Source organism: Podarcis liolepis (assembly GCF_965112155.1).
Source record: "Podarcis liolepis genome assembly, chromosome: Z".
In the NCBI taxonomy this organism is placed as follows: Eukaryota; Metazoa; Chordata; class Lepidosauria; order Squamata; family Lacertidae; genus Podarcis; species Podarcis liolepis.
This window is the reverse complement of record NC_139570.1, coordinates 25,514,700-25,528,101: the sequence shown is the minus strand read 5'-3', so window position 1 is coordinate 25,528,101 and position 13,402 is coordinate 25,514,700. Positions and strand designations below refer to the sequence as shown.

General features: G+C 42.6%; 1 long non-coding RNA gene across 1 annotated transcript; it reads right to left on the bottom strand.

Moving 5' to 3' along the window:
- Nucleotides 1-8,267: 8,267 nt before the first annotated feature.
- LOC310698371 lies at nucleotides 8,268-11,042 on the bottom strand. The gene is made up of 2 exons (XR_014521467.1): nucleotides 10,946-11,042; nucleotides 8,268-9,474 (listed from the first exon to the last, which is right to left on the bottom strand). It is a non-coding gene; the product is annotated as an uncharacterized lncRNA (long non-coding RNA).
- Between the last annotated feature and the right edge of the window lie 2,360 nt (nucleotides 11,043-13,402).

Below are 13,402 nucleotides of genomic sequence, written 5' to 3'. Positions count from 1 at the left end.
TTTTTGTCAAATGAAGCCAGATAAACAATACCCTCATACCATTATTATTATTATTATTATTATTATTATTATTATTATTATTACTACTACTACTACAATTTATTATCCACCCCTCAACCCAAGGTTCTAGTGTGTGTTACAGCTATTGAAACACAATATTAGTACATATTTCACAATATAAAAAACAACTTATAAGAACTTAAGATGACAGAAATAAGGTGGGTCCTTAACCCTGATCTAGTTCATTACTGTTTACATAGACTAGCAGTGGTTTTCCAGGATTCCAGGGAGGAGACACTCCTGGTCCTAACTGGAGATACCAGGGACTGGAGACTTCTCCATGCAAAGCAGACACTCTAACGCAATAGTTGAATCTACCTCACACTTTTCTGGAGCAGGGTGTGAACTGAAACACAGTCATTTTTTGAAATGTGTACTTCTCCAAATTTTGCAATGTCATTTAATGTTTACAAAAATGCACGTAGTAAGGTAAACTGTGCATAAAATGTATATAGTAATGAAAATAATATACAAAATGCATTATGTTAGGGGAAATATAAATGTTACGGGAAATATACTTCGCAAAAACATGTATATTAGGCAACATTGCATACAAAAGGTTTGTTTATGAGGGGGAAATTCATACTGAAATGCTGTTGAATAATTTCATTTAGTATTTTGAAAGGAAGGGAGAAGCTTTTCACTGAGTTTTGTAAAGCGAACAGTTGCAGAATATGGCCAGAAGTTATATGGCTGTTTCTAAAACTAGTTTACCTGCTTATCTCTTACAGTTGGACCACAACAGAGAACCTGTCAAAAAGCATCTTCCCAATGCACATAAATAGCAGGAGAATAAAATGGTGCCCTTTAGTCAAAGCTAGTCAGTGTTTGGGTGGATAATAAAACTAACACCAAAGGGCTCATCTAACCATGAAGGTTCCTGCTGAGCTGAGTTGTGCAATACAGACCTGTACACATTTACTCAGAAGTAGGTTCCACTATGCTCAAGGGGCTTACTTCCAGGTAAAGTGCATACAGAATTGCAACGTATACTTCCATGAAACTTTTGGCTGGGCTCTTTAGTGCTCATTCTCAACCTAGACGTAGCCTAAGGATGTGCAAATTGGTTTACCCACATGCACCCCAGCTCCCTCCCTGCAATATGAACCTGCCCTGCTACTCTTGAGGCCCTTCTTTGAGTTCCTCTGCCATCAGGCAGCCAGCAGAGGGGTAAAAGAGAAGGACAAGAGGCAGAGAAGAAGCTAAGAGATGCAGTAGGGGGTCACTCCAAGGACCCCCTCGTGGCTTATATTCACCCAGTAGAAATACAGCTCGTGCTTGGTATGAAAAGTTAGGGGATTTCAGCAGGAAGTTGGAGGACATGCACCGAATGGATATGAAGCAATGTGACCACTCCAAAACAAGTGCAAATATTACTGAAAGAGGGATTGTGTATGACTGCCCTGAAAACACCAGGAGCACAAATAATCATGAATGCACAATAAAAAAGATGTACTGAGAGGCCAAGAATGAGGGTAGGGGACACAGCAACAGTCCTCTATCTAGTCAGAGTTCCCTAGGCTGGTCTGCCCTAAACTTCCTAAACTGCCCTACTGTTTCTGGTACAATGGAGAATGCTGTTCAATCAGCAGTGCTGAAATAAGATTCACCTGCCACTCCTTTCTGATTCTGGATGTAGGGGCACCATCTTATCCTTCTCAGGCAGCAACATTTTTGGGGGCTGTCTCCCCCTAATGTGTAAATTGTAATGTAGATTTGAATAATAATTTAAGATTTACAATAGGAAGTCTCTCAGTCTCGTTCTTGCTCTCGTTCTTACACACCACATTTACAAACATGGGAAAGGGCAGTGTGTTTGCATGTGCTGCCCATGCTTCCTCCATGCTCATGTTATATAGACACTGCCATTTGGTGGGGCCATATGTGTGTGAACCTGTATGTGCAGAGAGAGCTCCTGTGCATGTATGAGGAGGGTTCCTGATGGTCTCCAATTTCCCATTTGTGTAAAGGAACCCCAAATGCTCAGGAGTGCATATGGTCACTTCACACAATCCAGGTGTGCAGTGGGTGTAGCTTACTGCATGTAGCAATGAGGGGTGGGACCAGTAGGTATTAAACATGTGAAGTGTTGTTGTTTTTAGCATCCCTAATATAAACTCCAGATGTTGGACTACAACTCTCATTAGCCCCTGTCTAACTGGGGTTGTTGACAACATAAAGACATAAAAAGAAGCCTGCTGGATAAGACCAAATTGGAGCATATAGTCCAGTGTCCTGCTCTCACAATGAACAGCCAGATGCAGATATGAAACATCTGGAGGGAAACAGGTAGGGGAATATAGAATAGATAGGCTGCTGTCGCCAGATAAATTTATGGTGCCAGTGTAGGCTCAGTATTCACACTTTTTTTTTTTAAAGTTATCTATCTCTGTTGTTTTATTTATATTTTAATCAGGAACAAATATTGCGTAGTCAGAACTTAATTAATGAAGAACTGACGCATGAACTAGAACAAAATGCATGTCACTCTTTCATAGATTAATGGGCTCCATAATCCTGTCAAGACTGGTAAAACATGTTTATAAGCTAGCAAAATAAAGGCAATTGTTTGTGTGTGCACACATACACACACACACACACACACACACACACACACACACACACACCACAACCACTTTCTTACTTCCACCTCTCTAGCTGGATTACTCACAGGGCTGTTTCAAATCAAAACTTAATGTTACATTGGATAGTTCAGGAAGAGGTTGTGAAGGAAAAAATTCAGTTTCCATGCCAACTAGATCCTTTAAAATACCTTCTGGTACATTATGTTCTACCTTCTCCTCTAAAAAATGGGCCACATTCAGATACTATAGTGGAACATGTCCTGACTTTATGTTGTAAAGTCAGTAATGTTGCAAGTGAAACTCGACTCCAGATCAGAATTTTAATAGCTAGCCCTGACAAAGCTGAAGTGGATCATTTATTGATATTGATGGTAAAGAATTGCCAATCAACTTGTGTGTGAGACAGTTAGCATCCACATAATGTCAGAAAATGGCCGCTCCACAAATGATGTTTTGCTTACATGGAAATTATAGTTTAGAAATGAGACCTGCAACCAAATGTTGCAGTGCTAAATGTTTGGGAAAGGGCTCAGTGGTGGAGCATCTGCCTTGAATTCAGAAGGTCCTGGGTTCAATCCTACGCATTTCAAGGTCGGGTAGAGAATCATGCCTGAAATTCCACAGAGCTGTTGCCACTCAGTATAGACAATGCTGAGCTAGATAGTCCAATGGTCTGATTCCAGAATTAGTTTAAGAAATTATTTCAGCTACACCAGCATGTTGTAGCAGTAATAGTGCTAGATTAGGGTGGGGGAGATCTAGGTTCAAGTCTTCACCCAGCCATGCAGCTCACTGGGAGACTTGGGACTACTCAAGAGTATTAAAAGAACTGGCAGATGTGATCTCAGAACCACTGGCAGTCATCTTTGAGAATTCCTGGAGAACAGGCGAAGTCCCGGCAGACTGGAGGAGGGCAAATGTTGTCCCTATTTTCAAAAAGGGAAAAAGAGAGGACCCAAATAATTACCGCCCAGTCAGTCTGACATCAATAGCAGGGAAGATTCTGGAGCAGATCATTAAGCAAACAGTCTGTGAGCACCTAGAAAGGAATGCTGTGATCACCAATAGTCAGCATGGATTTCTGAAAAATAAGTCATGTCAGACTAACCTGATCTCGTTTTTTGACAGAATTACAAGCCTGGTAGATGAAGGGAACGCAGTGGATGTAGCCTACCTTGATTTCAGCAAGGCATTTGACAAGGTGCCCCATGATATTCTTGTAAAGAAGCTGGTAAAATGCGGTCTTGACTATGCTACCACTCAGTGGATTTGTAACTGGCTGACTGACCGAACCCAAAGGGTGCTCATCAATGGTTCCTCTTCATCCTGGAGAAGAGTGACTAGTGGGGTGCCACAGGGTTCTGTCTTGGGCCCGGTCTTATTCAACATCTTTATCAACGACTTGGATGATGGACTCAAGGGCATCCTGATCAAATTTGCAGATGACACCAAACTGGGAGGGGTGGCTAACACCCCAGAGGACAGGATCACACTTCAAAACGACCTTGACAGATTAGAGAACTGGGCAAAAACAAACAAGATGAATTTTAACAGGGAGAAATGTAAAGTATTGCACTTGGGCAAAAAAAATGAGAGGCACAAATACAAGATGGGTGACACCTGGCTTGAGAGCAGTACATGTGAAAAGGATCTAGGAGTCTTGGTTGACCACAAACTTGACATGAGCCAACAGTGTGACGCGGCAGCTAAAAAAGCCAATGCAATTCTGGGCTGCATCAATAGGAGTATAGCATCTAGATCAAGGGAAGTAATAGTGCCACTGTATTCTGCTCTGGTCAGACCACACCTGGAGTACTGTGTCCAGTTCTGGGCACCACAATTCAAGAAGGACACTGACAAACTGGAACGTGTCCAGAGGAGGGCAACCAAAATGGTCAAAGGCCTGGAAACGATGCCTTATGAGGAACGGCTAAGGGAGCTGGGCATGTTTAGCCTGGAGAAGAGGAGGTTAAGGGGTGATATGATAGCCATGTTCAAATATATAAAAGGATGTCACATAGAGGAGGGAGAAAGGTTGTTTTCTGCTGCTCCAGAGAAGCGGACACGGAGCAATGGATCCAAACTACAAGAAAGAAGATTCCACCTAAACATTAGGAAGAACTTCCTGACAGTAAGAGCTGTTCGACAGTGGAATTTGCTGCCAAGGAGTGTGGTGGAGTCTCCTACTTTGGAGGTCTTTAAGCAGAGGCTTGACAACCATATGTCAGGAGTGCTCTGATGGTGTTTCCTGCTTGGCAGGGGGTTGGACTCGATGGCCCTTGTGGTCTCTTCCAACTCTATGATTCTATGATTCTATGATTCTTAGCCTAACCTGTCTCAAAAAGGCTGTTGTGAGAATAAACCGGGGAAGGGGTATTTGAAAGATAGGTGGAATTTAACCTTTGCAAATAAATACATTGCAATTTCAGAGGAGCAGAATACAAGGCAAAAGGGACCTGTAGAATGATAAAGGAATGGGCCAAGGGAGAGCTGCTCAAACCTACCCAGGCATGGAAGGGCACAAAGTCTTTCCATGAGTCCTCCACCCTCTTGGCTGGTCTGCCCCACAGTCCAATAACCTAATGCCAAAGTGGGGAGGAAAGAAGCAGCAGAGCCCAGCAGTAGCAGGAGAGAGATTGTGCCCCAGAGGAAATGCTGCTAAGTAACAACTCAGCTAATCAAGAGTCCGAACTACCTCCCATTAAACGGACATTGTGTCTCGGTTGACAATGCAACTTCTCAGAGAGAGTGCATTTCAGAACAAGCTGTACTTGGCAGCTTGCCACACCGCTCGAGAGATCCTTCTCCCGCGGGATTCCAGAGCTTCCTCAAAATACAGCAGGTCTCTTTTCCATGAATGTGGCATGAAAGAAAAGAGATTGGAAATGTCAGTGCTGGGGTTGCCATTGGTGGACAAGCAGGTGGGTTTAAAGGGATACTGTGGCACAAGCCAGTTCTCCTTTCTCCTGCACACATGCTCACTGCTGTCACACTGGACTGGAACCTTTCTTTATTTTATGAGCATGCATCAAGTTGATGGATGTCTGGGAGAGGAAACAGGAATACCAAGCCATTTAACTCTCAGGTTAAAATCTAAGTTAGCCTTTCATTCTAATACTGCAGGTAAATGTACACTGACACCCTGTCTGTCATGCTAACTTAAGCCCTGGGGGGGGGGACCTTCCTAGGGCAACAGCACATTAAAAAGCAACCAAAATGATCAGGGGGATGGAGTTGGGATCAACAAAATCTCTCAATTTTAAAGCCCATCTGCCTTTAAAAGAGAAAAAAAGAATCCTATTGAAGATTCATGATTTTAATGCAAACTTACACATTTTTGCAAGCATTTTCCCTGAAATATAATGCAATTCAGAGACTGTTTTTATGAAAATGTTCATTTTTATGTACATGTTTTTGTACCCAGTGCTTGGAAGAAGAACTGCATTGCAAAATTCAGAGAGGTCTATAGAATTAACTGCCACAAGAGTTGTTGATGGAAACCAGTTTAGGAATTTTTTTTAGGGAATTAGAACAATTCATGGTCTATCAATAGCTACTAGTCACAATGGTTCAGAAACAACATGTTACTCGGGTATTAATTGCCAGGGAATGGCAGAGGAAGAGGACAGTTGCCTTCATCTCCTGCTTATGGGCTTTTTAAAGACATCTGGGGGATAGCTTCTGAAGCCAAAACACAAGCTTTCAAAGAGAGAGAATGCAAAACAAGAAGAGAGTGTAGCTTCATCTCTTCACTCTTGTCATTGCTGAGATGTTTGGAGAGGGCAGGAGAGCAGGCTGTGAAAGCAAGGAGGAGGAAGGGAAGGGGGAGCAGGGCAAGACACACTTCTTACAACTGCCTCCTCATTACTCGCAGCAGTGGCTTGCTTACACACTGGCACTGGATGGCACCTCAGGGTGCTATCTAAGTAGTCTTGAGTCCTCACCTCCAATTGTAGCAAGGTTCTGCAAGGGCTCCTTCTCAAGGAAAAGTCCTTGCAGAGCTGCACCACCAGGAGGGGAAATGAGGGCATGGCAGCAGCACAGTGGGGGCTGCATCGGGCATCAAAATGTCTCTGGGTGGCCCTGAGGCTAGATGACCTTGATTTAAAGGAAGCGTTTCTCCACACTTTCCATTTCTTTTCCTCATCACCTTCCTTACTGCAAAAGCCTGATCTTTTAGAGAAGTGAGTTTGTTGCACAAAAGCTTCGCATCAGCTGTAACTGCACAACCTGAATTTGTTGGTATGTGATTGAATCCCATCAGGAGAAGAAGGGGCGGTCCGTCCTGTTTCACCACCTGAGATGAAACAGTAGATGATACCCCCCACCACCACTACCAAAGCCTTGCTAATGGCATAACTGTAGTGGCTTCTGGGTTCTGGCAAGATCTCACCATAGGTCTGCAAGATATTGCCAGAACCTGGAACCTGCTGCTGCAGCCACTTCTCAGTTCTCTGGTGGTGGTGGCAGAGGTGGGGTGTCTCCCACCACAGGAGAAACAAGGTGAAGGGGCACTGGTGGCTTCTGACAAGATCCTGCTAGAGTCTCACCAGAAGGCACAGCTGCTTCTGCTCACTTTGCCGGGGGAAGGGAGGGCATCCGTACTGGTGCTGGAGAAGTGAGCAGAAGCAGCAGCAGCTTCCAGTGACATCTTGCCAGAACCCAGAAGCCAGAAGCCACAGCTGCTGCGGCTACTTCTCCTTACTTCTCTGGTGGCAGGAGGCAGCACCTGCAGTCACAGTGGTAGAGCAAAGAGAAGTGGTGGCAGCAGTGGGTTCCAGTGAGACCTCATGAGATTTCATGGGGCAGGCTCTCAAAAGATATCACTGGAACCTGGAAGCCACTGCTGCTTCCCCACACTTCTCTGGTGGCAGTGGGTGAGTTGACCATGGGGCTGCTGCCCCTTGGATTCTGCCCCTCCTTCCCACCTGAGGTGCCTGCCTCAGGGATGGGCAGACCATGAGAAAAAGATCTGGAAAGCTGAGAAAGCAGTGAAAGTAACTAGACTAGGGAAATCACTTAACAGTTCACCTCTCAGGAAAGGACCTAATGCCATTTCACCCTGGTAACTGCAGTGGGGAAAATTATGAACATGTTGAGTCAATAGATTTCAAGGCCTTTCAAACACCAGCAGGCAGGAAAACAACCCCTCCCCTTTCTCCTTTTTGCATGTTTAGAATTTAATCTGTTGTTCAAACTGGCAAGAAGGTTGTGTGTATTCCATGCTGCTAATTCAAAATGCTGTCAAGCAACCAAACTTCACACCAGCCTCACGGTTTCACTATGAGATGTGGAAAGGCTATCAAAGAAAGCTAAGCAATAGAAAGCATATACATTAATATAGCCATCATTTTGGTGGGAAGATGGTGATTAATTTCAACATAAGGTCCCAAGGTGGATTGCAGCAATTAAAAAAAATGCAATATTAAAAACAGTTCAAAACAGATTATAGTCACAAGAGTCAGTATTGAAATATGTATCTTCAGTGTCAAAGACTAGGGAAGCTCTCTAGTTCAAAGCTTTGATTAGATCTAAATAAGCTCTGCAAGAGGACTACTCATTTAAAACATTATTTACCACACCCTTCCAAAAAAATAAAATACAATTCAAAGCAGGAGAATGTCCCAAAAGACATATTGATATGTTTATTGCAATTTTGTTCCACCAATCAGTTAACTGAATTTCAAAAGGACCATCTTTACAAATCAACCATTCTTGGCCAGGAATTGAAAAAGAAAAAATGGCAGCAGAGAGCAAAGCAATACTGAAATTGTGAAAGACTGTAAGGGGAGACAAAAACCAATATTTCTTTAAAAAAAAAAAAAAGCCAAAGGAAGAAAAGCCCAGCAGAGGATGTTCCTCATCAGTAACCTAAATGAGTAATTAACATGTCTGGGCGAGCAGCTGAGCTCTTAACCAAAGCAAAACTGGAATGTTTTCTCTGTCCTCTTGGAGAAGCAGCTTCAGGCCAAGTGAAAGAAAAATGAGCAAGCAGAGTGACGCTGGTCATTCAGAAAAGAGCCCCAAGCAGGCACTTTGCTACTAGCATTTACAAGCATTCACTTGTAGTGTTTGCTTTCATAACCTGCTTTCGGGGATATTGTTGAAAAGTGAGGTGTACGTTTGTTTTTGTTTGTTTGTTTGTTTGTTTCATATACTTGCTACCTTCTCCTTCAAGGAGCTCAGGGACCACCTTGTGGTTCTTCTCTCTGCATTTTATCATCACAAGAAGTCTGTTAGGTAGGTTAGACTGAGAGGCAGTAAGTGGCCCAAGGTCTCCCAGTGAGTCACACATGTCTGAGTGGGGATGCAAATCCTGGTCTCCCAGGTCAGGGTCCAACCCTTTAACCACTGCACCACATTGGCTCATTTCATTTTGGAATTAATGAATAAATGAAAGGGAGGGTAGAAGAATAACCAAGCCAAATGCCCTGCAATATCAAATGTTCTCCAAAAGAATACAGATATATAGATTTCTGATGCCCTGTTTTACCTGCTCACTCAATGTGCCATTGTCTCCCCTTTCAATTTATTATTATCAATAATATGATTTCAAATTATATATGAGCACAATCAACTAGAAGAATTTTGTTCCAGGATCATACATAAGGTAAAAGGTTCCAGGATCATACATAAGGTAAAAGGTAACATACATTAACTATAACAACAAATATTAATTTCCCTCTTTCCTTTTTCCTTTCTCCTTCTGTGATGGAACTCCTATTTGGGGACTTCCCTGGCTTTTTTCTGGCCCACGTAGGACCAGTCTGGATAGCTGGCCTTGGTGAAGAGTTGACGTTTTCATCCCAAAAGTTTTTGATTTGAGTTTCTACTGAAATGAGGCTGCATTTTAATGTGGTACTTAATCTTGTTTATAAGTTGTATTTTAATCAATTGTTTTTACAGTGATGCCTCGCAAGACGGAAAACCCGCTAGACGAAAGGGTTTTCCGTTTTGGAGGTGCTTCGCAAAACGAATTTCCTATGGGCTTGCTTCGCAAGACGACAATGCCTTGCGAGTTCCTGTGGGGTTTTTTTCCTTCCCCCCCTTTTTCTAAGCCGCTAAGCTGCTTATCAGCTGATCCGATCAGCAGATAAGCTGCTAAAAGCCACTAAAAGCCACTAATAGCGCTAATCCGCTAATCCGTCAATGGGCTTGCTTCGCAAGACGAAAAACCGCTAGACGAAGAGAATCACAGAACAGATTCTTTTCGTCTTGCAAGGCACCACTGTACCTGGTGTTAGCTGCCCTGAGCCGAGTCTTGGCTGGGGAGGGCAGGGTATAAATAAAATTTATTATTATTATTATTATTATTATTATTATTATTATTATTATTATTATTATTATTATTAAATAAAAGCAAAAGAATTACTATTTGTCTGTTGATTCAAAGAAACATTTGATAAAGCATAACTCATTGTGGGAGCAAGCTTATGCTTAAGAAGGTGGCATAAAGGAAGCTGGTGTACGTTAACCTGGCGTAAAGTTGCACCAGATCCAAAACCTGTCCAGCAGTGGGGAAGCTGCTGCCACTCTGCCTAACCCTGGCAGAGGTAAATCAATCCTATAAAAGTCCCCAATCTTGGCTCAGCTGACAATATGCAGGTGTCATTTGCTCATCCAGGGCTCAGCTGGCAAAGATGAGGCAAGTGTAAGTCTCCTTGCAAGGGGCGTGATGGAGGTGTGGTGTGGCATGACTAGAGGGGGAGACTTAGGCTGGATCCTAAGCCTATTCAGCCTAGTCAGATGACTTGGCAACTAGGCCTAAGCCCTAAACCACTATTTTATAGGATGAGCCCATCTGAGCCAGGAATCAGTCAGCTGAGCCAGAGATCAGCTACATCCTAAGCTATTCATCCCTTTGGATCTTCCCACAAGATTGCCCTCTGTGTCTACCAAGTCTATCCAGACTCGGAAGAGAAGTGGGCTGACTTATGGGTTTCCTTTAAGTGCATACAGTGCTGGTGTTCTATAGGCATCTTCCAGTTTTGCTATACACTCAATAAAGTAAAACTAAATGGTATGAAAATTATCTTTAATCCTCCCCCAGTGACATTTTAGTGGTCAATATATTTGAGGCCACCAGAAACCATAACATTTTATAACTATGCTTCTGTAGAGACCCTCCAAATGTTTTCAGTGCCAATAGATTAATATTCTTCAAGTCACTTTTTTTTTAATCTGACTAAAGTTTTACTTTTCTCATCTTGTTCTAGTTACTTAGCAATGCCAATGAGGGCCTTGGAAATAAGCCCTGTGTTGTTATTGCTCAAGTAGCCATTGCGATCTTCTGTGAGTACCTGCTCTGACATTACACACAACTTGCGTAAGACACCACTTGTGTGAGAAGTCTTTTTCCATGCATCAGCTGGCTCCAAATAACGTATGAACTGGCTGTAAGAAAAGAAACAAAGTTTGTTAGTTTTGTTTGACGGGATTATATGACATGCTTGAACAAACATCCTCTGATAAAGGACAATGAGCAATTCTTCTGCAAGTATCAAAGGAACCAATTTTTAAAAATGTAAGGGACTAGTTACTTTCAATTTAACTAATTGCATAAGCTGTTGAGTATTCTTAATCATTGTTTAATCTATTAAAGTTGTAAGTCTTTAAGGTGCCATAAAACCCATTTCTTGTTTCTTCTCAGTGATGTCTTTTCTAATGTGAAATCCTTTATATGGTAAGATATCTTAGATGCTGTTTTATAAGGCATGGGAGATCAATTTTTATTTTGTCTTTAAAAGGAATATATGAGAATTAACCTCATTTTCTCCCAAACTCATGTTATAACTCTTTGGTAGGTCTTTTGCATCAGATAAGTTATGGAGGACTTCCAGAGCTTTAACAACAATCACTATTGTTTATTTTATTTATATAGGAGCCATCAATGTATGCTTCACAGGGCAATATAGGCAAAATCTTCTTTCTTTTCTTTTCTTTTCTTTTCTTTTCTTTAAAGCCCCTTGCACAATGAGCTTATGATCTAAACTGTGCGACAATACAAAGACAATGCTATTTTGTGCTGGATGCAGAAGGACATTAGAAGCTTGGTGTTTGGATTTAAAGGAAGGTTGTTCCATGATCTGACCATTGACAGATATGAATGGAGGACAAGCCTATCAGTGGCTACCACCCACAATTGTTGGCTCCACTTCCACTGTGCGGAAAGTGTTCTTGCACTCATGCCCTGCTTGTAGGCTTTCCATGGGCATCTGCTTGGCTACTGTGAGAACAGAGTGTTTGGCCAGCAGGGCACTTCTTGTTAGCAAAGTCACAGAAATAAACGGAGTCTGGGGAGAAAAGGCTTGATAGCACCTGATAGTACTGAGTAAACTGAACAAAGCAGTGTATGATTTGAGGGGAAACAAACACAGAGATTTTGTCTTTCTTAATTCAGGCCTTGTACAAAGCAGGAAGACATGAAATCTTCCTCAGAACTATACAGCTAATAAGAGCATGTGCTACCTCTGTGAGGATCATCCCACTCTGCTTGGTTGCTAAGCAACACATCCACCTGTCTCCTTCTAGGCTAATTGACTTTAACACTAACAGAACCAACCCTTAAGTTACAAACTGAATGATCTCAGTTGTTGAACTTCCAACATCTCTTGCCCACTAATGGTTTGGGCTGTGAGGCAAGAAGACATCCCCTCAGCTTGGCAACCTGTGTGGGGAAACTGGTCATACTGCCTTAAATCTGTCTCTGTTAGGACCCCACAGAACAACAAAAAAACCAAAACAAACAAACAAAAAACAAGCCGGGGGAGGGGAAGGAGAGAGCAAAATCACAGTGGGTTTTTTTCTTAAATAGAAGAGGTGGTGATAAAGGTGCCCCAGTGATATTTGGTTGCTCAAAGGCCCAAAGAAACCTGGAGCCAGACAGAGAGCATATACAAGGAACCAGACAGAGAGCATATCCATCATTTGTGTGGGCATATTCTGTCAGAAGATGTGGTGATGGTTGCTAGCTAGGCTTTAAATAGGAATTAGTCCATTTAATGGAGGAGAGAGAGAGAGAGATGAATGGCTATTAGTCTTATTAGTCAAACAGAATGCCCATGGTCAGAGTTAGCATGCCACTGAATTCTAGAGCATGGCGGGCAGTCAGTGGGGTGGGGAGCTGCAGCCTTCATCACCTGCTTAAGGTGATGAAGAGGCATTTGGAACTGACCAACACCAGTCCACCCTCAGTTAACTCCCCACTGTCTGCTTCCTTAATTACAGTTTTGCAGGTGGCTTGGTCTGCCAGTTTCCTCCTCCTCCTTGTAGAACTCTGTAGTGAGGGGGAGGACGTAGACAAAACTAGAGTTAGTTGGTTCTGATTTCAGCACACTAATTAGGGAGTAAGCTCATAAGAAAACAATGATACCTTTGATGATGCATGTACATGACTGCCCCATGGATCCCACTGAGGCAACGAGACAAATTAACTTGTTTGATCGACCTTAGCTAGCACAAGTAACTTCAGCTGGATTAGGACAGGTGTACTAATATTTTTGGGGGGAAAGTTCTTCAATTTGTTCCTCCTTTTTGGTGCCACATAATCACCATGCAAATGTTTGCATTTAATCAGCATCAGTTTGATGTGACATAGTGCTACCAAGGTCATTTTGACATAACTTCAAGGGTATACCTTGTATCAAAGCTGTTTACTCTTTCAAAGCACAAGTACGCACAGACACACACACACACACACACACACACACACACTCTGCATGCAGTCTAGCCTGCTGCTCAAACTCTTGTCATGATGA